The following is a 23,460-nucleotide window of genomic DNA, read 5'->3' on the forward strand; positions in this document are numbered from 1 at the left end:
AAGCACCTCGCCCTAGATCAGTGAGCTAGTAAGTAACAGAGAGCGGATTTCAACCCAAGCCAACTTCTCCAACATTCCTACTCTTCATAATCATCTTAGACTGCCGAGTTGGACTAGACATCAAAGGCTAGTTTTCCAAGCTGAAGAACTTTCATGTCTCAGTGGAATTTTCCTTCAGAATCAAACTTTATTTCTGATGGTTTGAGCCCTATTTGCATCTGGCATGAGGTTAGTTTTTCACTTTGTAAGAAATAACATTCTAATGGGTTTTTAAGGGCCCAGAAGACTTGTTAGCCATTCCCTGGCTGCTGCAGGACAAACTCATTAAAAACAATCTGAACAAAATCAACACAACTTGAAGGGCAACAAGAAAATGAGGAAGACGCTCTGCGCGTGGGTTAGAGAAGCCATACAGTGAATTACGGATATCAGAGGGCCCGCTCATTGAGAGGAGTCCAGACTCTGTCCCGGACGCTTAGCCTGTTTGCATGCCCAGATCTCATAGCGTGGGAATGAGAATTGCAATTACATATTTATTATACCAGAATTTCTTTCAATAAAACAATTTGGGTATCCCTGGAGTTTTCTCTTAACAGGATTTCATGTTTGTGGAAAAGAGTTTGCCAAGCAAATGAATGAAGCAAATAAAATTGGAGGAGAAATGTTTACCAAGCTAAAGAGAACAAATTATTTTGCGGCACCAGGAAAGCACCCAATTACAGTAAAATATGGTTTATCTAGAGTCTTATTGATTGGGACTTGCAATTAATTGGCATCTGTAAAATGGGGACAGTCATGCTGACATTTCAGGGCAGTGATAAGGAATGTTCGAGGCACACCTTGCAGAGGTGACCCAGCACAGTAACCACTACAGAGGGAAAAATACACTGAGATATGCTTTTCTTCTTCCATGGGGCTCTAGCACCTAGGACAGGTCGCCGTGTTCCCTCTTCCAGCCTCTGAGAAGCAATCTGTGGAAGACACAGAGATGATTTTAAAAATGAGCAGAGAAAAGCAGCAAATCCTCGGTTGCCCTTAACAACCCAGGCACAGAGCAGAAAACATTGGCCCCAGTAGCTGCAAATAATTGCACAGGCTTTCTGGCTACCTGATTTTAGGAAGGCCACCTGAGCAAATATGACCCCTGAACCAGAGCAAGAGGCAGCACAGCATGTGGTAAACATCACCGGCTCCAATACCAGTTGGTCTGGGTTTGAATCCTTACTCTTCACCTTCTTGGCCAAGTTAGTTAAATGTTTGCAAAATGGAGCTAGTAATAATACCCACAGATAACACATGTAAGGGGTTAAAAGAATATCTAGCACATAGTTAGGGGCCAATAATTCGTGATCAATGTTAGCGATTAGAATTACTGGTACACAGTCTGGCAGGGTTTTCGTCCTCCCCTTCCTTCCACGACAGCCTCATCATGGTGGCTCCCAGGCTCGTGTGGTGGTGGCAAAGCGGGCTTCATAAGGAAGTCAGGAGTCCCGCACAGAGCTAGACCTTCAGCGAGGCCCTGATAAAAGGTCTGGTAGGCTTCTATGAAAAGATTAGAGATTAATATTTGGAACCAGGTCAACTTGGGTTTAAATCTTGAGTTTTCTGATGAGTGGCTGGCTCTGTGACCTTAGGCAAGACCTCAGGACCTCAGAATATACGTGTACCCCTATGTGTGTCTGTGAATTTTTGCTAATTAAGAAGTGTAAGTAAAAGAACTCTTTCTGTTGTGAGCTTTAAACTTTGTAACCAGCGGCCTGCTCGGTTCCAACGGTGTTCTTGAACTGATGGACAGGTCAATTAGAGGAATGCTCCATGCAGTTCAGTTTGGAGGACCCCAGCATTATAAACCACCCCAAACCTTAGTGTCTTAAAACAACAACCATTTGCTTAGCTGAGGACTCTGTGGGTTGCCGATTTGGTCTAGGCTGCACTGGGCGGTTCTTCTGCCGGTTGCAAACGGGTTCACTCACACACGGTCAGCTGCCAGTCAGCTCGGTAGGATTTAGCAGGCTGTGAGTTGGGATGATGGAGGCCCGCAAAGGGCTATATGTCTCTCATCATCCAGCAGGCTAGCCCAGGCTTGATGACACGTCAGTAGTCATGTGGTTGCAAGAGAGGGTAAGTTCCAATACACAAGCACTTTTCGAGTTTGCACTTGTGTCACAATGGCCAAAGCAAATCATGCAACCAAATCCAGAGTAAGTACATGGGGAACTTACCAAGGGCATGGAGGCCAGGGGGTGGAGGGAGGGGAGGGAGAGGGGTGGGGGGACTATGAACCCCTCAGGAGCCATCACTGCACCAATCTACCACAAGCACAAGAGAACCTGTTCTGGGCAAAGTCATTCTTAAATAGGCACCTTGTACACATGAGGCCAAAGCACCTTTCCTCTTAATGAACTCCAAGGGGAAATCATTCAGTCCAGCAGTCTGGACAAACAGAAGAGTGATGAAATTCTCCTCTTCCCAACCTGTTGAAAGGTTGGATCTTGCATGTAGATTTCCTTAATCTGTGAATGAGGGCCCTGGAATAGGAGGTTTTTAAGTCTCTGACATTCTGTGAATCTATACTTTTCCATTCCAGTTAGAGAATAGCTGAAGCTCAACCCAAGAAAGCTTTGTTTCCTCATCCAATGAGGCAGCCAGGAAATTTCAGCCCAACGCAAGAAGCAACCAGCCAACAACGAGGATTGTGTGACCGTGGATTAAAATGCCTCAAGAAGTAGTGAACTCTCTGTTATTGGAGGTGATCGAGCACAGACTGGACATTGTTTTTTTTTTCTTAAATGATGTGGAGCTGTGGTTGTCGTTGTATGTGTGTAAGGGGACATAGAATTTTCATATTGCTCCCAGGAATTCTGATGCCCACCCCAGAGCAGGCCACAGAGAAAAGTCGAATTAGTCCTTATAGCAGGTAAAAAAGTTAGATTAGATTTATTCCACAACAACACCACCAAATGAGCACTTACTATAAGCAAATCAAAATATTTCCACATCCCATGTCTTTCTTCACTCTTTAAGTACCAGTAACTGCTTTTTACAAAGGGAAGGACAAAGGCTCAGAGAGGTAAGAAAATTTGCTCAAAGTCATCCCCAGCCAGGCAGTGCCCGAGTGGCTGTTTCACTATGCTCTTGGTGACTGGCTTTCTTTGCTTCTTTCCTCCCATCATTCATCCATTTGTTCAGTCTGTTCCCTCACTTGATGTTCCTTCTTCATGAAATTTCCGTTAAGTGTTGGGAAGGCAGGCATTCCTCATCCTCAGAAGACACGTGCGCCTCAAGTTCCACACCTGAAGGTTTGGATGAGAACGAAATCAGATAACAGACGTCAAATCCGGTACCTAGAAAACACTCCAGGAAGGCTGGATAATAGAACTTTGGAGAAAAATGATAGGAAGCTTTTGAAACTGAGCCTGAGCTCAGAGAATCTGAGATGCCCGGTCAGAAAGGAACATGTGCAAAGCGTTAGAGGACAGTGACCAGAGACCAGGAGCCTTGAGTCCAACGGCTGTTGCAGGGATGTGAGGAGAGTGAAGGACATCCTGAGCAGAGGACAGTCAGGGGGAGCTGACGGAGCAGGAATACAGCCTGGCACAGCACCCCCAGCCAGGCCCATCTCCTCCCACCACTCAAGCCAGGACTGAGCAGTTCCTTGAAAGGGCTCCTCTTTGGAAGCGCTCTGCTGAGACCACAGTGGGGACCTCTGCTCCCTTGAGGTGGTACCCAAGGTAAGCATGAGTGGAGGAGTTAATCCTCTCTCCCTGCCATGTGCCCCCACGGCCCCTCCAGAGGGCCCTCTTGGGCAAGACCTAAAACAACCCCACACAGGCTGTCTCTCACAGTGGCCAACATCTGGTCCCCAGAAAACACTCAAGTAAAAGCAATCCTTCCCTGGCAAACTCTGGGAGGGTGGGTCACACACAGCTGCTTGTCACCTACTCCTTCCCTCCGAGGACACAACAGCTAACCAGGCCTACTTTGGGCCCGTTACTGTTCTAAAGCACGTCCGACCCTGGCCACCCCACAGCGGGGTCACAGAGCGGGCTCTCTGCATGGTCTCCTGGAAGCCGCTCTCTCTTGCCCTGGATGCAGAGCCTCACGGAATGTTGGGCTTTCTGAGCAGGAGTGAGGGGTACAAGGGAGACAGAATGGTCTCTAAATGAAGACACTTTTCTGCAATTGTTTCAAAGTAATATGATGATAAGGCAATTCTTAATAATGTTGAAAAGAGATTAGAAGTAGCAGAATGAAATACATAACGAAAGCATCAGAGGAAAACAGGCAGACTCGTGAAACAGGTGGTCTACGTTTTAATGCACTTGCCGTCTCAGAAATTCCCAGCGTGGGCCCAGCCCTGGCCCACCTGCCCCAGATCCACGAGCACCTCCCAACGTTGAAGCCTGGCTCTTCCCAGCCCAGACCCACAGCTCCAGGCCCAGCCCCAGAGAGGAGCATCGGGTAGGGCTCCCTTTTCTCCAAAGCACTTTGCCACCTTGGAGCCATAGCTGTTACGGAAGCAGCTGCAAGGAGCCCAGATAAAACATTTGGCACAAAGGGAGAAAACACCAGCATTCAGAGTCTGGCTTGTGCTTCCTGGGGTGACTGAGCGCTTTTCATACAGAATTCCATTTAAATAGAAAGGCAAAAAAAGATAATTCCGTACCATTCTTGGTGCGCCTTGGTGTCTTAGTTTACCAGGTAATCTTTCTCTGTTCTCTCTCGGTGGTTCTCTCTACCCTGAATGCCCTTCTCCAGCATCTCTACATCCACAAACCCCATCTGTCCTTATAGACCCCACTCAGATCCCGCCCTCGCCATGAAGACGTCTCTGATCCCTCTGTGGCCACTGCCACCACCACCCAGTCAGAAAGCACTTCATCACACACTTATGCATTTTGTGCCGTAGTTTCCTCATCTGTACAATGGGCATAACAAGGTACCTACCTGTGAAGTCGTGGGAATTAGTAAGAATACTTAGAATGAAGCTTAGCATTTAGACAAAGCTCAATAACGATAATAATAATAATTGTTGTTGTTAGCAATGGATAGCTTCTCTACTTTGCTACACTGTGAGATTTGGGAGGCAGAGCAGGGATGAGGTTTTATTCATCCCTGAGCCCTAGACGTTAGTAGATGGCCTTGATACCCACAGATACTCCGGCTCAGTAGGATGTTTGCGGGATGAGTGAGCGCAGAAGTGGCAGAGGCCAAGGACAAGAGCGATCCTTGAGCCAACAAATACACTGCTTGTTCCCTCTCCATCTGCCTGGCCACGTTTTTGGGCCACCTAATACTGTATCGCTATTGTTCAAAGCCAGCCAAACGGTCCTGATGCTGGCTGCCAGCATCCTCGCCTTCAAACAGCCGCCAGAGAGGTGCTGCTGTTGCCACGCAGGCTGACAGCATCGTGGAAGCTGCCTTTGGGGCTCTGCTTCTCGGGGGCTGGTACAGATGGAACCTGTGCTCCTGACAAGGTGGGGACGTGGTGTCTGTGCAATCCCAGCCCTGTGAGGGCTGCCTTACGGCACGGAGCACGGTGTGTTTGACCTTGTACCTTGTCTCCTGTGCTTCTCGGCATGGACACCTCCTAATGGACGTCAGACTTTGAATTTCTTATCATGTTGTTGATATCTAATAAACGACTCGCCCTGTTTTTTTTAAAGTCAGCTTTTAAAAATACTGTGTTTGAACATCTGTCAAGGGCTGGGGATTAGCTGAATAGGCACTGGATGCCAGGATATTATATTCTCTCTTATCCTTTATACTGTAATTATCTTGATCCTCAAACAACTCAGCACCAGTTACAACCACTTTCTCAGACTTGTTGTTGCTGCAAATTCAAAAAATTATTTTATTTGAATCTAAATTAAACTGATATGTAACAAGGTTTTTTTTTTTTCATGCTAAGTCTCAAAAAACAGTATCTGCAGATGATTAAAAAACAGTAAAACACGGACAATTTCAAAGTTTATTTCAAGAATAAACTCATGAAAATTCATCTAATTATGCAGCAGTGTACCAAAAATAATCTTTCCCAAACCTAAATTTGTTTAACAAAAAACACAGTCAGCTAAGCCAAATGAAAGCAAACGTGTGTTTATGACACAGTCAGCCCCTCTCCCTGGTGCTCGAGTGGGCACGAGGGCCTGGCAGGTTCCGAAGCCTGTTGGCGGCTTGTGTGTCCAGTGCTGCGCTTGTCGTCATTTCCAGTGAGGGACCATTGGCGTCCACTGGTCATGGAAATGGACCCTGGCGTGAGTGGTCTCTGTTCCTGGCCACGTGCAGAGCTGGGTGTGGAGAATTTAGAACATTTTGCTCTTGGGAACATAGGGGGCAGAAGACACTACCAGAATATCACACACATAAATAATGCACAGCCGGGCCGCGTCTGCCACGTGTTAATCATAAGGACCACATATTGAGCCCTCGTCTGGGTCAGGTATTTGTCTGGGGGCCTTATAGTCACTTCATCAACTGATCTATAGGACAAAACTGGGAGCTGGCTGTGTTGCCCTATTTCACAGATGCAGAAACTGAGGCACAAAGGGTAGACAGCCTTCCTAAGATCACACGAGGAATTGCTGAGCTGAGATGTAATCTGTCTTCTAGAACCGTGTTCTTATCTGCTAGGAGGTTCAGCCCCGGGCCGGCCTCTTCAGGGAATCTGTGGGAATTCCGGCTCTCCCAGCCCAGACACGTTCCTCCTCACTCTCTGCATCTCAATGTTCTCAACTGAAATATGGAGAACAGAAATGTTAGAACATAGTAAGAATTTAAAAAGTCGTAAAATATTCTTATTCCATTAGACTGTGCTCCCTCAGAGAGCAGGAATGGATCTATTTTATTCATAATTGTACCCCTGGTACCTCCCATAATAGTAACTCTTGCAGTGTTAGGAAAGTGAAAGAACAAGAGATGGGTTTTTCCTGTAAATTGTTTGCAGCTTATTTGGGAAGAGAAAACTAACCCGTGTGAGCACAGGGGAGAACAACTCCAGTGAGCGCATCAGGAAAGGGATGTTGATTATCTGCCAGACTGGAGGCTCATCAATCACGTCATATCGGAATTGTACCTCGCCAAGCATTAGACATTGGGTTCTGGATCCAGTGCCCTAATTTCCTAGCTGTGTGGCATAGGCAAGTTTTTGAACCTCTCTGAGCTGCTGTTGGAGAGGAATCACAATGATCTCACTCTGCTTTTCTTCTTGTATGGTTGTGAGGATCCCCTGCAATACAGAAAGGACCTCCACATGCTCTATGAAATGGCACGACCATCATCATTTTTGACAACAAGAGCAGGGAAACAAGGCTGAACTCACTGCAGGAAATGGCTAGAGGTTTCAACCATGAAGGCGTGGGCTGGATTGGGTTCCAGGAGGAGAATTAAAATAGAGGGTCTATATCAGGTTCAAATCCTATGTTTCCAGAAGCCTATAGCATCCTGGGAGGTCTCACTCATGCCATCACCTGCATCCCAGGGGCAATATTAGTCACTCACTAAATATTTTTTTTTTTAACATTTAGTTCATTTGTCTTAACTGGAATAAATGAATTAGATTGAACTGAATGGAATGAGCTCAAAACCCAATTGAAGCCCACCTCGCCTCACCCAAATCAAATAAAATCACCACATCAACTCTTTCCAAAGAGCTCCATGGTCTCTCCCGTTACGGGTCCTTTTCTCCAACTGAAGCAGAGCGTGTGTAGGGAAGAGCTGGCTGCTGGAAAGGGCAGGAGAGAAACACGTGCTCCGACACCCAGGAGGGAGGGACCTGGGACTTCCAGGGAAGCAGGACGTCCCCATATCCCTCAAATTCCCTGAATCCTGCTTTCCCAAGTTGCCTTGACAAGTGAAGGCCTTTTATCTCAGCACTCATCCATCCATTCACCGAGCACCTTTGGTCCCTGCCGGGTGCCAGGCAGCACCCTGCTCGTGTCTGGGTGCCCAGGCTTTTCTTATTTCCTATCTCTGTTACCTTGGGCAAGTCCCTGAAACTTTCTGATCCTTAGTTTATTTATCTGTAAAACTGACATCATTTTATATGCCTTCCAGTTAGGAGGATGGAATGAGGTGAAAATGCTTAGCACACCCCCCGCCGTATAGCGATTACTTTAAAAGAAATAGTAAAGACCTAAAGATAAAAAAGAAAGGAAGAAAGCTCTCTGGATCTACTTGCGGGATAAGTCACAGAAAGAAGTAATCATAGTTGGAAGTTGAGAGTAATTGTGCACGTGCAAAACAGACCCGGTGGCGCTACACCCTGCTCGGAAGCCTTCCACGCCCACCTTTCCCTTCCCAATGAGCCTTCCTGAGACCCTGGCCAGCCCGGGCCGTTCTCCAGACCCGCCTGTCACAGCCTGGACCCCTGTCCCCACTATGTGGCCTCTTCTGCCACACATCGGTTTGATTTGTTCGTTCTCCAAGAGGCTGTGTTCTGACAGGCCTCCCGCCTTGGTACAGGCTGCTCCCTCTATCGGAAATGCCCCAGTAATCAGCAAGCCCTGCTGATGTCACCCTTCTGGGAGACCTGGCCTTGTCCTCTCGTCCTGGCTGAGTTTGTTCCCTCCTCTCACCCCTGCAGCACTGGGACAGACAGTTGAGGCAAGGTTCATTTTGTGACCGGTTTTCCAGCAGACCACGAGCTCCCTGAAGTAGGAGCCCACCCTTCACTGATCACGTGTCCGTGGGGTATAGCCCCACGCCTGACCCGGGGCCCTGGTGACCGAAGGGACAGAGGAGGGCGAGCAGATGGGCGGGAAGAGATGGAGAAATTCTGGACAGCGGTTCCCCAAGGTGGGGGTGGGCTCAGGGACAGCCTATAAGACTCACCTGGAGAGATTCTGAAAACAATACACAGGTTTCCACCCTCCTGAGACTCGGTCAGGTGCGGACCCAGGCCAAGACGGAGCCACCTTGAGGCTAAGGGTGTTATCCTTCAGCACCCTTCATCTGCACGGCCCAGCCAGGGCCCTTGGAGGAGCTCCAAGAATTTCTTATTCATAATTTTATATTTTTTTTAAGAAGTGCTTTCATATAGAATGAGCTCAGGCCGCACAAAACCTAGACCAACCACTGGCCCCTGGATCTGGAGTTGTAAAGATAAGCTTGTCAAGTGATTCCCATCCACAGCCAGGGCTGGGATCACTTGGCACTCAGAGTGTGGTTCACAGACCAAAAGCATCAGCCCCACTGGCGAGCATATTAGAAAAGCAGATTCTCAGGTCCCCGGACCTACTGCATCACAGTCCGCATTTTCGCAAAATCTCTGGGCTGATTCACATGAAAAAAATCACATTCAAAATAAAGTTTGTAAAGTGTGGCACTAGTAGTTTCTCTGAGAGAAAAATTATTTCCAGCTGAGAGATCAAGGAGGCCTTCTTGGAGGAGGCTATCTCTGAACTGGGCCCGAAAGCAGAGGCAGTGTTTGGGTGTGTGAAGTACATTCCAGCAGAGGGAGCAGAATCAGTAGACTCATGGAGATGGGAAGTATGAGGATGTGAATGAGCAGTCAGGGGCCTCTGGGCTGGAATTAGAGGGGAGCAATGGCAGGTGAGCTGCCTGGAGCCGGAATGGTAGAGGCAGGCCGGCTGCGGAGGCGCTCACAAGCTGAGTTCAGGCCTCTGGCTTCTAATAGGTAGGAATATGGAGCCTTTGTGTTTTCATCCAAAAGATATGAGAGATCAAACTCCCCCTGGGGGAGGAAAGCGGTCACAGACATGCATTCACGCTCATGGATAGGTTAATCATGCCCAGGCCTTTCCTTAAAGAAGTAAAAGAAGGGAAGGGGGAGGAAGCCCGAAGAGGGGGCTGAGAGGAGCTCCTGGGAGGCACTCGTGTTTTCTTGCAACCTGGAGGGCTGGCGAGAGTCTCAATTCTGCTCCCACACTGGACTTCCAGGAATATGGTTGTGGCTTAAAGAGGGGAAGGAGCAGGTGTGGTCCAGGGGGAATCCTGAGTTCCCCCTCACCCCTGCTCCCTCCATTGGGAGCATCTCCTGTTTCCCTCATTCCTGCAGCCCCGACAAAACCTCCCTGCAGAGGATAAGACAGCAAAGTACCCAGCAAAGTACCCGGAATATCCTAGAACCCGGAAAAGGGCGTGTGATCCTCCGAACCCCAGAGTCAGGGCTCACAGGGCATCCATTCTATACCTGGTTCAAGTTCTAATACACAGTGGAGCTTCCATGAATGCTTGATGGAAAAAAATAGTTAAAATGCCAGTTAATGGGAAATCTATTGTCATTTGGCCTTAGAGTGGGTTTTGTCAAGGGTCGTGATAGTATGCACACTTTAATAACACGCCAATAACAATTTGCTGAGCTCTTACTGTGTGTCAATCACTGTGCTAAACATTTTATACTATTTCGCTTAATCCCATCGTACAGATCAGGGAAGGGGAACTTAGAGATGCTGCACGTATTGCTCAAAGTCCTCTGCTATGCAGAGGCAGAGCTGGAGATAGAACTGAGTGCCAGGGTGAGATCAAAGGAGCACTCCACTGGAAAGCCTCTTATGGGGGTCACAGGTTAAACAGGTTCCACCAGAAACGAGCATTTGGCTTCTCCCCACCCCCACCTCACCTTCTTCAAATGCTGGGGAGAGTCAGCATCAGATTCTTTATGCCGATAGAATTGCAGGACCGCAGTCAGAGATGGAGAAAACGTTAGGGATGATCTAGTTCAATGCTGCTGGTCTTAGAGATGCTAAATTGGAGGCCCAGAGAGGTTGTCTGACTTACTCAAGGTAGCACAGCATGAGCATGGAAGGATTGGGCTCCATGTTAGGTTTCTTGGCTCTTATAATACGGCTCTTACGTTAAGATAAAAATAAACATTACAAAGAAACCAGGCTACCTTGCTTTGCTCTACCCTCACTTCTTCACATCCGTCCCCTGCACCGCCTCTCCCCTCTTTTCTTTTTCTTTATTCATTTATTTATTGGTTCAGCAAATATTCCTTGAGGCACTATAGTGAAATAAGGTACATTCTGGGAAGAGACAGGAATTTAGGAATAAATAAGAGTTAGAGAGCAGGAAAGAAAAAAGAAAAAGAAAGAAACCAAAAAAGGGAAAAAAACAGAAGTAGAAGGGAAAAGAAAGGAGGAGGGGGAAGAAAGAAGGAGGAGCAAAGGGAGGAAAAAGAACAAAAAATTAACTGAGCACTTTCTATGTGATAGGCACTGTTGGAAGCCTTTTATACAGATTGATTTATTTAAATTGCACAGAAGCCCCATGAGGTGGTCACTGTTATCATTCCCGTTTCACAGATGAGGGCCTTGTGACACAGAGCCCGTAAGTGAATGGCCTAAGGTCAGAGTGCTGGAAGGTGGCAAGCCCAGTGGACGAACCTAGCAGATGTGGCTCCAGGGACCTTGCTTGGGACTTATGGAGCTATTTGTGTTGAAATGTCCCCCAATTGCCCTGGTGGAAGTGAAGCAGATGCCAATAGCAGGGACAATCGTGTTCCTGAGAGTCTTGCGTCATCTTTCTCCTTAGCCGTTCTCTGGAGAACTGTCCTCAGATGGTTTGTCATCAGCCCCAGGGCACGAAGGGTGGACTGCATTGCACACAGGACTGCGGAGCAGAGCAGCCTGGAAGAGGAAGCGTCATAGGATTTAGAGCCAGGAGAGCTGGGATTAGCTGTGTCCCTGCCACTCACCAGCTGTGACTTCGGAGGAGTCAATTCACCTCTTCAGCAGTATGGCTCCTCATCTGGAAAATGGGGGCAGGAGTCAGTTCTGCCCCATGTACCCAACAGGGTCAAACTGAGGTCAAAGTCACTTATAACGTTAAAGGGCAAAACCAAGGAGAGATCAAAACAGCCATTAACCCTCCTCTGCTTATTTTGTGTAGATGTTTGCTAAAAAAGAAAGAAAGAGGGCAAGCCCTGGTGGCCTAGTGGTTAAGTTGCAGTCGCTCTGCTTTGGCAGCCCGGGTTTGGTTCCCAGGCACAGACCTACACCACTGTTGGTGGCCATGCTGTGGTGGTGGCTCACATTCAAAAATAAATAAATAAATAAATAAATAAAAGAGGAAGATTGGCAGCAGATGTTAGTTCAGGGTGAATCTTCCTCAGCAAAAAACAACAAAAGAAATAAAGAAAGAAGAAAGAAAGAGAGAGAGAAAGAAAGAAAGAAAGGAAGGAAGGAAGGAAAGAAAAAACTCTGTGGAGGCCTGAGTTTAGGCTGAGGATGTTGGAAAGAACCCACAGAGAAAGGAAGGTTGAGGAGATGAGCTCTCTGAGGGTGAGGGTGAGAGGGTGGATTATTTTGGAAGAACCGGAAAGGACCCAGGGCATAGCTAATTGTCACTGGAAAAACGGATGGTTATAGTCATTCATTCATTCATTCAGTAAATATTTACTGAGAGTCTCCCGCGTGCCAGTCACAGTGCTAGACACTGGGGTACCGTGGTTTACAGAACAGACATGGTCCTGATCCTCATGGAGCTTGTGGTCCCAGAGAGTCAGACACGGAACAAATACATACAGAATTTAAATGCATTGTTACGAACCATGACATGTGCTATGAGGCAATGGAAAAGAATGCTCTACAAGAAAGAAAGCATTGGGTAGGTGGGGACAGGAGGACTCAATACCCCATGCTCCCCCTTCTCCCCTCCCCCACTCCACCTCCTGCCACCCGCCAACCGCTGTTCAAAAGACGATCCTAGGCCTCTGCTCCGCGCGGGTTTGTATCATCTTGATTCGAGGAGCATCTTAGTTCGCTCAGGCTGCTATAACACAATACCATTAACCGGATGGCTTATAAACAACCAACACTTATTTCTCACGTTTCCGGAGGCTGGGAAGTCGAAGATCATGGCCTGACAGATTCCCGCGTCCGCTGTGATGGCCATCCGCTCCGAGTAATCTCGAAGGGAGAAGGGGCGAGGGAGCGCTCACCCCTCTTTCAGAAGGGCCGTCGTCGGATCAATGAGGGCGCCCCTCTCCTGACCCAATCCCCTCCCACAGGCCCGCCTCTTAACGCCGGCACTGCCGGGGTTAGGGTTTCAACACGTGAGTCCCGAAAGACACACACGTCCCCACACAGCAATGAGAAATCTTTTGAAAGCCCGGGGAGAATAAGTGCACATCCCCTCCCACCCCCGTCCGTGTCAGGCTGCTGTCAGACTCAGTCTTGGCTGCAGCCCTCTTTGAGGGGCTTCCTGCATATATATCATCATTATTCCTACTGTTAACAGATTTTAAAAAAATATTCACAACGGTAGGATGACTTATCTAAGATGACACAGCCAGGGAGGCCGACCCAGAGCTCAGGATGCATGCCCTAAGAGAGGGCGACATAAGGGATCCCGACAGGACAATGAAGGCCCAGGGCATGCCTGACTCAGAATGAGGTCAGACTTCCAGGACAGGCGAAGTTCTGACCCTTCGGAAGCCAGAAACAGGGACCACAGCCATTCTCCAGAAGACTCACATCTGGTCCAGTTTGAGCGGCCAGAAACAGCCCTTTCACCCAGAGGCAGGATTTCCAGACCTCTAAAGAGAGCCGTCGGCAGACAGGGGGCTGGGGGCTTGCCTAGTGCTCCTGGCTCCTGGGAAGTGGGGCCCCAGTCACCCCCTAACAGTGCAAGCCAGGGCACCAGGGCTCCAGGAGGCCTGACTGAGCTGCTCCCGCACGACTGCGACCCGGCCCTCCGAGCAAGCCTGCCCGGGACCCGAGGCTCCAGCGAGGCTCCCTGAGCGCCCCGCGGGCGCACGCAGAGCCGGGTCCCCGGCAGCTTCGGAGGCCGCCCCGCCGCGCCGGCCTGCAGTGCCAGCGGCCGTCGGTAGGTGGCAGTGGGCCGCGAGAAATCCCCATCCTCCGCGCCGGGCTCGGAGACCCAGCCGGGAGAAAAACGCGGCTGGGCTGCGGCCACCGGCGAGCCGCCCCGGACCCGCGGCTGCTGCCCGGCCGAGGTCAGCGGGGACCCGCGAGGCCGCGCCCGCGGGGGACAGGCCGGGCTGCCCGGGCTCCGGGACCCAGGCGGCAGTGCCGTCCTGGGGAGCCCTTGGGGCCCCTGGCATCCTGGAGGGGGCCCTGCCCACTGCCTGCTTAGCCACACTGTGTGCCGGCGTGGGAATTTATTTCCTGAGCAAATAACTCTTTTTTTTAATTAACTGAAGAAGAAGTTGCCGTTCAGAGAGGTTAAGGGACTTGGCTGTGGCCACAGAGCGCGTCAGGGGCTCTGCAGGATTAAAACCTGCATGGAGTCTGACCAGAGGCGTGCTTTCTTCCAGAGCGCCAGCACCCAGGGGGCTTCCCTTGCGACAAACGCCTGGTCCAGTGCGAGGTGGCCTCCTGCCTGCATTGACAGTGAGGAACTCCTGTCGCAGCCATGGTGTGGCCGCGGGCTGGTTTTGCCTCCGCTCTGAGGCAGTGTCCAGGGAGGGGAGGGGCTGCGATGGCCTCTGGGGTCTTCGGGCTCCCGCATTGCCTCCCCAAGCCCTGAGCACAGCCACCCTGCGCGGCGGCCCGGGGCGGGCGGTTCTAGGATGAGGCGGCCCCCGGGCTGCTCTGCCCTCCGGACGCCCCGCCTCTGCCCACCTCCTCCAGGAAGGAACACTGGCTCTCAACCCCCTCTCACAACCTCTGACCTTTGAAAACACTTTCCCTCTCGGGAATTCATTAGATCTTTGCAAGCGCCCTGTGAGGCAGGCCGAGAAGGGGTGTTTACGTTGACAAAAGAGAAAAACAGGCTCCCGAGAGGTGATGCGCCCAAGGGTGCAACGCCAGCGCCTCGGGGCTGAGCCGGTCTTGAACCCCAGGTCTTCCCAGCGCCTCCCGCAACAAGGCAGGAGCAGGGGTGCTGGGCGAGCGCTGTGCTGCAGGGAAGGCCTCTGCGAGCCCCTCCGCTCCCCAAGGCAGGCGGGCGGGAGCAGCGGACAAATTAATTCAAGCTATCTTTACATTATGTATAATGCTGCATGATTTTATTTTGCTTCATTCCCGAAATCTTTTACAGTAATTAGTAGCCGAGTAAAATATAAAAATTAATGCAATATAACACTTTAATGGTAATAATACACCATCCTGTCTAATTAATAAAATCTGTTGTTTCCAAGCACGATTATTTATTTGACAAATTGATAGCACACATCCTGTTCATACCCTCTTTCCCGGCTCCCATCCTTTCAGTTTATTGAATAAAATTGCAGCAGGAAAATAAACAGATTGTCTTCTGACCTGACAAGCAAGTGAGAAATAAACCCCTCACTCAAACATCCCTAATTGTTCTCAACAATATTCTCGAACACATGTCCAGATTGGTTAGAAATGAATCTCGATTTCTCCCTCCTTTAAAAGAAAATAATGCTTGTTTCTCCTCGTTTTAGGGAAAAGAGACGCAGCTCCCCTTTCCCTCTGGGTAGCGTTTGTGTCGGGCCAGTTTGGGGAAATGAATTTAGTGACTGTTCGGAGACGCGGGCGGCTCACGGACGGAGCGATTGTTCCAGCTCTGCTGAGAGGGGAGGTCCGGCCGCTCTGCGCGGCGGCCACGGCCGAAAACACTGAAAACACTGAACCCAACCCGGAGGCAGCAAGAGAGGATCAGAGAGGGAGCTGGGATAGGCGGGCGGAGCTGGGAAAGCAACACCTTGGAAAGGGTTAGGGCAGCTGGGAGGCCTGGCAATACCTGTGGGGAGGGGGAGGGGCGAAGGCGGAACAGTGTCCAGTGTTAACATGTGCAAACTTGGGATGAAACACTGATCTAATTACAAACCGAGTGTCTGCTATTTTATGTAACCCGGGGACATTTTATATGCTAAGTGTGAAAATATGAAAGCGTTTTAAGCTATAAATAGGGACTCAGAAGCATAGAGAGACAGGGAGACAGATGGAGAGGACAGAGACAGACAGACACAGAGAGAAAGAGCGAGACAGAAAGAGAAAGAAAAAAAAGACGGAGACTCACCATCTGCAGGTTATTTTGCAGCATTTTTCTCTGAAAGAAAAATTGTGATGTGATCTGTGTTTGGGGAAAAGCTATGCTATTCTCAGCTTTCAAGCTACATTTGCTGTAATAAGAAAGGAAGAATCTCCAAGTGCACACAGGTGAGGGAAGTCACCCGCTCATGGAAACTGGCCTCAATACACGCGCAGAGATGTGCACACCTAAACGCGCACACACACGTACTTGCACAACCCGTGATGGGTCTCCAGAATCCTTCCTGATAAAAAGGTCTATGATCCTATGTGCACAGGGCCCAAGACACACACACACACTGCAGACACAATGACCCACCACAAATGATGCCCACCCTGCTGAGGCCCGGCCTTTGCACCAGGCATTCGTGCCCTGTGGCAGAGACTTCCTGGACCTCCACAGTAACCTCTGCCTTCTCCCAAAGTCTCAGTACTTGGATCTTATGGAACCTCCCCTGACCATTTCCTCTTGATCCACCTCCCCACCCCCACCACCATTTTGTGCTAATGCATTATTGTAATAATAATAGTAAAAAGAATGTAGATAAGATTTGCCTGAGACCATTTCCTGGCATCTCTGGAGCCCGTGAAGGAGAGAGATGCTCACTTCGAGTTTTTTGTCAACACACAGGTATACAGAAAGTGATTAATAAGCGCAGTTTACGTACTTTACCTTTTATAAAAGTACTTCCATATGAATTGTTTCAGGAGAGGGGTTAGTACACCCGTTTTATAGATGAGGAAACAGGCAGCCTCTTTCCAAGAGGAAACAGTCGGGGTATTCATTGAAAAATAATACTTACTGAACACTTTCCAGGTGTCAGATACAATCTAGACACTTTATAGGCGTTATTTCCAGTCATGATCTTCACAATAACTCTATGAGTTGGGTCCAGTTGTTACTTCCAGCATGACAGAGGTGGGGACTGATAACTCAAATTATACAGCTAAGATATGCTAGGGCTTGGGTTTGAAGCCTCACCCGTCCGGATTTGCAATTCCTCAAAGCCATGTTCTGGTCCCAGCTCTGACAGTCACTGCCTGCATGACTTTGAGCAAGCAACATTTCTGTCACTCAGTTTCCTCAACTATAAAACCATTAAAATTCCCCCTTGTGGGCTTGATATGAAGGTGAAAGAAGACAATATATAGATGATGTGCCCAGCAGAGTGCCAGGCAAGCATTAGGAGTTTAAGAAAGTCCACCTTTTCCTTCAAGTTTCCTTTTGTTCTTCTTGCTGTAGCCGCTCCCCCCAGAAATTGCCTGAAAGATGACTCTGTTGCCTGGGCTTACCCCTAGTGGCAGCTCGGGGTTCCAAGCCTCGGTTTACCATTTGCAAAATAGGAAAATAGCAGCTTTTTTGTAAAGACAAAATGAATTAAAGCATGAGAGGTCAACACAGTGCCTGGTATACAGTTGGTGCCCAATAAATATGTGTGAAAGGAAAGAAGAGAGGGAGGAGAGAACTGGGGCGTGGTGCCCAGGTACTCAGAAAGGATCTGTGCCCCAGGGCCTGGGGTCTGGTCCCACTCAGGCTCCACCGGGCAGGAATGTTCCAGTGGATGGTGAATGTCCTGCGGACCAGCTCAGTGCCATCGATCAATATGTTTTATGATGGATCTAATTAAGCTCTCTAACGAGGGATCACAAGATGACAATTTATCCGAGAGCCATCACTCATTAAAATGCTATTTCAGGAGATGACATCGTTCCAGCCTTAATTGGCGCAGTTCGCGTGACTGGAATCCCTTGGGAGCAGAGATGCCCCTTGTCATTTTCTCATCACCTCTGTGGGAAGGGGCTCGGAGAGGCACACGAGTTCGTCAGGGGTTGTAATAGCCCAGGCCTCACCTCCCTGCTTTGGTTGGCTACCTCCAGCAGGTGAGGCGTGGACGGCTGATGGGAGGCAGGCGGCCTGGGGCTGTGCAGAGGCCCACATTCAGAACAGAAGCTGGGACTTGCAACAGCCCCACGAATGTTTAGCCACTGGGCTGGGGAAGTGACTGCCGAAGGCTCCGTTTCCTCATCTGTGAAGCGGCCGTGGTGATGCCTTCCCTGCCTGTCTCACCAAGTTATCTGGCAGACTGAAGGAGGTCACGGCAAGGCTTATAGAGTAGTGGGAACAGCACAGACTCCGAAGTGCAAGTCTGCAGGTTCGAGTCTCTGTTCTAGGACCCACTGGCTGTGTGACTCTGAATAAGATGCTTAGCATCTCTGAACCTTGGTTTCTTCTCATGCAAAATGAATCAATAATAGTGCCGACTTCAGTAGGGTTGTTGGGAGGATTTTGTGTTCAGCTTGGTTTCTGAGGATTCAGGGGACACAGAGATGAAGAGACAAGGCAGTTTTCTGAGGCATCCTGTCACACCTTAATATCCACAGAATATTATCTATGCCAAGGACAAATTGCAAACCCAAAGAGGATCTGAATGAGCCGTGCTGGCTGCATTCTAGAATACATAAGGAAAGAGGTGGCATTTGAGCTAGGCCTTCAGATAGGAGATCTTTTTCCATTGAAGAAGAGAGGAAAGGGCATTCCACGATGAGGGAGCCATGCGTACAAGCAAAGGGCCTGGGGTTAAGAAAGTTGGGTGTGTTCAGAACATAGTGAGCAGAGAGGAGTGGTTTGTGGGTGAATGAAGGAAACGGCATAGTGAGAGAGGGAAACAAGTCCATAGAGGCGAGCAGAAGGCAGGTTGCTCGAGTCCTTGAGTGCCATGCAAAGGCATTTGGATGTTGCAATGAAGGTCATGGAAACCTCACAAGGTGGAGTTTAATGAAATCTCACTACAGAGCTGGGGCCTCAGCGGAGGAAGGCAGTTCAGCTGCTTCTGCCAACAAAGGCGGCTTGGAGCCTGAAGAGCAAACCTCATCTGTCCACCAAGACCAGGAAGCCTGGAGCCCCAATGCACCAAGTGTCATAGCCTTCTGGGGAGCCCAGAGGAAACCAAAACAGCGATGCTGCCTTGAATTTGGGCTGCTTTTCTCCTAGAGAAGGGGACTGGGAGGAGGAAGCTAAAAATAGTCAAGTCGCCATCATGCATCAGAGAGTCTCATTCGATTCTCATAACACTCTCAGTTAGGTGTGACTGTCCCCACCTACGAAATGATGCAGTTGAGTCTCAGAAAGGGCTAGTGGCTCCCCAAGGTGAACAGCTAATGAGAGCAGAGCCAGGGTTTGCACCATGGTGAGCCAGTCCCAAAGCCGAGCTTCTCCCACTGCATGCTCTCTCACCAAACACTGTTACACCGAGGACCTCACGGGTTTGTGGCATGGGCCATTTATCTCCATTTTTCAGAGGAGGATACTGAGACACGGAGAATCCTCCAAAAAGCATTTCGTCCACGGACACCTTACATCAGCTAACTTTCTGATGGAAAACAGAGATGCAGTTCGTTTGATCTGACAGCGTTGGTGCCGAGGAACGTGTTTTCCTGGAACTCTGGGATGGAATTGATGGCCTGATTCCAATCTGTCTTTCCAGAAGCCATTTGCCTTGCTCATTCCCGACTCCAAGGGTGGATATGGCCACTCCTGGCTCTTTGACTTTTGAGAGGGTAGAGATGAGGAGTGGGGCCATTTTCCTATTACATAATAAAAGCATTCCCTTAACAAAAAAGGGGGTTCACAGTTTCCAATTCAAGTGCTTGTTAGAAAAAATAGAGGAAAAAACATAGTTAAAAATACTTGAAGAAAGAACGCACCCCTAAATGTGAAATTGTTCAGAAATAGGTATTTGTAATAGGATTCAGAGTGTTCGTGACAGCCACTACTTACACTGTTTAAAAAGTCGCAATTAGTACCAAAAGGCTCAGATGAAGAAAACATCATATCATAGGCGTATTTATAAAACAACTTTCATCAGCCAAAGGAAAAATGGACAGAACTCTATGACAAGCTTTTTATATTTGAAGAGCAATTTCTAATAATATAACTAGAAGCCATTTCTGAAATTGACTTAGTGTGCATGATCTGGGATTAATGTTTTCTGCAAAATCACATGCTCGTTTGAACGTAAACATTTTGCACTTCCGTTCCACCTCCTGGTTCAGAAGAATGCACCTTCAATGTGTAAAATGATCTATCAAAATTAATTGTGAATGCCCTAATCCAATCAAGTCCACCTCATTAGGCAAACATTTAAATTATTAAGTTAAATAGTGGGATATTTCAATATAATCTTGTTATGCTATTTTTATGGCGGTACAAATGCCGTCTACAGATGGGCTCAGCTCCCAGCCTTGTAGCTATCGTTGATGCAATTACCACCTCCGTCGCCCGGATTTCGCACCTGTATGACACTGGTCGAGTCACACTCACTCACTCTCTCACTCTCGCTTGATTATTGATGGAGTACCTACTGTGTGCCAAAATTTCAAAGCTGGAGAAGACCTTCAGAATTATCTAGCCACCTCTTCCTGCAGATGCAGGAACTAAGATTCTGAGAGGCTGAATGATTTTTCATGGATCACACAGCCAATTTGTGGCAGAGTTGCGTGGAGAACCTGGCTTCGTGGCTCACATCTATCCCTCTCTTCTCTTCTTTTTCACGCTGCTGAATTGGTTTCCCTGGCCATCTCCCTTCCATTTTAATTCAAATAGAAATATCATTTGGGACATAGTTTTTGAATAATTAGCATTTTGCAAAATGACTCTTTTAGCCCCCTATATGATACAAGATATATTCCTGACCTGGTTGCTCTTCACAGAGCTTTAAATAGCATGTCCTTTCCAGATTCCTCCAGCCAGCAAACAGCTATTCATCATTCGATATTTCCTTGAAGGCCAGCCCAACAGAGAAATGTTTGGAAGAAATAAGAGCTGGATGTCTCAGACTCCAGCCCCTAAATTAGTCTCTGGGTGTGTGTGTGATGCAGGGAAGAAGAACAAAGATGAAATGAGCAGGAACTGAGCAGGCCTGAGCCTGAGCTCTAGCCATCACCAGGGCTGGAGGCCCAAACTGGGATCCTCTTGGGAGGAGAGGACACAATCCTGTCGACACCAGAGCCCCAGCCCCTACCCCTCAAGGGAGTTGTCTAAAGATTCAGGTTTCACCCCAACTCTGGAAGCAGCAATAAGGGACTTTCAGACCCTACTCTACTCTTGGCCATAAAGTGAGAGAAAGTTCCCCACATGCCCCTTCCAGTGTTTGGCTCAAATGTGGCCATGGTTCTCTTTTCCTTTTGCCTGGGGCATGACTGAGACAGGGATAGAACTATCAAGGCCATTCCCGAGAAGGACTCAAAACAGAGGGCCGTGAGTCTGGATAATTCACCTTTGTAGGGCGCAGCTGGTTCCCTGATCCAGGCCCCAGGGCCACATTACGACTTTTGTGAGCTCAGACACTTTCGCTTCATGGACTCCTTCTTCCATAAAAAAACCCTCTAAACTATAAAATTATATTTTATGACTGCATTGATATATAGAAGAATGTATTCACTTTATTAAATAAAACATTTTCTTTGAGCTAAAAGTTAATTTTTTTCTGATTTTAAAAGAAATTAAAATGTTTTCATGAACCCCTAAATGTATCGTGGGCGCTGGGCACTGAGCCTACAGTGACTAACGGATAAATGGGCCCTGCCAGGCCCAGGGACATGAAGCCCAAGAAGAGGAGAGCTTCCCCCTCTGCCTCCATTTGGTGGGTGGGCTCTGATCATCAACGCGAGCAGCCTAGAAATATCTAGCTGCTTTGGATCCAGGCGAGGGGGAAGAGATTTATCTCCTGTCCTCTCACTAACAATTTCCTTTCTGGGGAGAAGTTGAAAATTGTTGGTGTGAGAAGACTTCACCTTCTTTAATTCCGGTCAAACTCTGATTTTCCGAGGTTATCATCGGAGGGGGATGACCTGTGTTCCTGTCCTCATGGTTCGATTCCTTCTGCCACCATCACACTGGTCACAAGTGGCGCCACATTCTTCACACACTAAAATGTGGCTCAGTCAGGGTAAGAGCTGTCAAAAAGACCTTCCCAAGGGGAAAGTAAACACAGACATTATGGTGAATTCATGACACAAGAGAGCCTGTAGGACAGAAGGTGTCTGTAGCTTAGACTCAGCAGAGGGCAGGGTAGCCTTAGTTTAAAAGGCTGTAGAATCTGGACTCTTACACACTACTGGTGGGAGTGTACGTTGGCACGATAATTTTAGAAAACTATCTGACAGTATCTACTAAAGTTGAACATACATGTCTTATGGCCCAACATTTCTCCTAAGTACTAGATCAAACCATATGAAATTGCCAGTATATGACTGGTTTTGATCTACAAAAAATGGCGTTTAAGTTGATTCAGCCTAATGTATAACCCACAGAAATGCATACATATACTCATCAAAAGTCATGAGTAAGAATGGTCTAGCAGCACTATTCATAATAATCCAACACTGGATGCTGCACAAAAGCCCATGAACTGTCGAATGGATAATTAAATTAAGGTTTGTGCATATAATAGAAGAGTGCACACAATGAGAATGAATACATTACAACTATATACAACAACTAGGATAGATCTCACAAACACAACGCTGATTGAAATAAGCCAAACACAAGAGAGTCTATATTGTGTGATTCCATTTCTATAAATCTCAAGTGCAAACACTCCTAATCCATAGTGTTAGAAGCCAGAATGCCGTTACCCTAGTCAAAGGGGAATAGCTATTGACCGAAAGGGCCCGTGAGGATGCTTTCTTGATCTGGGGACCAGTTTCATGTGTGTGTGCATTTCAAGAAAATTCATCAAGCTACAACTTATGAGCTGCACATTTTTCTATGTACACATTTTCCTTTCTTAAAAACTTTAGCTAAAAAAAAAAAAAAAAAAAAAGAAGGCTGAGAAGGACTCAGGCAGCTGTTGGGGCAGAGAAAACACCAGCTGGCTCCAGAAGGGCGAAGACTCTGCCCTCCAGTTCTTGTTTGTGCCTTGGTAGATTTTTTGACCATTGCCTAATGCAGGCTCTGTGCCAACCACTTCACAGGCTTTATCTCCCTTAATCCCCAACTCAGCATTGAGGTGGATCCCACTATTAGCCCTATCAGATGGGTGGAGACACTGGGGATGATTAAAGAGTCTAAAGAACCCGCCCAAATGCACACAGCTACTGAGCGATGTCAACTTAAAAAGTAAATCGGCCAGTTGTTTCACCCACAAAAGGAGCTTACTTGGGAATAACCAGAGCAATTGCAATTCACAACACGCAAGCTATGGCCAAAGCAAGGGCAAATCCAGAGAAACAAAGCAAGGGGCTTGCTTTTATAGGGGAAAAGGGGGAGCAGGGAAGGGCTGTAATAAACAAAGAGTCCATTGGAAGAAATTGGGAATCCAAAGTATAAAGGTTTCTCATTGGTTGGGCTGCTGCAGTTTCTCATTGGCTGGGTTGTTGCCAGGTAAGGAGAGAAATCTTCCTCCCTTCTGCTGTGTAGTAAAGCAGTAAACACCTTCTTGTCAGAGAGGCAGGTGTGTGTCTCTTCCTGTTTGGAGTATAATTGACCATGTATGGATGTCTGATAGGGTGTGATAGCTCCCCCTACAGGCCT

The 23,460-nt window shown here is 48.1% G+C and overlaps 1 long non-coding RNA gene across 1 annotated transcript; it reads right to left on the bottom strand.

The window, feature by feature from the left end:
• Positions 1-11,189: 11,189 nt before the first annotated feature.
• LOC138925295 (uncharacterized) lies at positions 11,190-12,455 on the bottom strand. Its single transcript, XR_011441230.1, has 3 exons — positions 12,364-12,455; positions 11,689-11,712; positions 11,190-11,591 (listed from the first exon to the last, which is right to left on the bottom strand). It is a non-coding gene; the product is annotated as an uncharacterized lncRNA (long non-coding RNA).
• Positions 12,456-23,460: the final 11,005 nt, after the last annotated feature.

This window comes from Equus caballus, chromosome 7 (genome assembly GCF_041296265.1).
Source record: "Equus caballus isolate H_3958 breed thoroughbred chromosome 7, TB-T2T, whole genome shotgun sequence".
NCBI classification, from domain to species: Eukaryota; Metazoa; Chordata; class Mammalia; order Perissodactyla; family Equidae; genus Equus; species Equus caballus.